The sequence below is a fragment of the Cryptomeria japonica genome, chromosome 2, assembly GCF_030272615.1.
Source record: "Cryptomeria japonica chromosome 2, Sugi_1.0, whole genome shotgun sequence".
Classification (NCBI taxonomy): domain Eukaryota; kingdom Viridiplantae; phylum Streptophyta; class Pinopsida; order Cupressales; family Cupressaceae; genus Cryptomeria; species Cryptomeria japonica.
This window is the reverse complement of record NC_081406.1, coordinates 202,652,093-202,652,393: the sequence shown is the minus strand read 5'-3', so window position 1 is coordinate 202,652,393 and position 301 is coordinate 202,652,093.

The window sequence follows — 301 nt, the reverse complement described above, 5'->3', positions numbered from 1 at the left end:
TTTGATGAATTTGGAAAAACTAGGTTGTTGTTTCTTCAACGTGATGTTACGATAAAGGTTCTTTCTTCTCAGAATACGAGGATTAGTCATGCATGGGTGATCAATGGTTTCCTTTGATTGGTTTGGATTCAGTTGATCTTGTTTGAAAAATTTTAAACCTTACTCTATCAAAGTGAAGGCTTTTAGATGCCCCTTCACGACAAAGCGTGTCAAATGATATGGATAAAAGCCTCTCGATCTGGAAAATTGATTTGACAATTTGAAAATTTTAAACAAGTGTTTTGAGATAAAAATCCGTAAG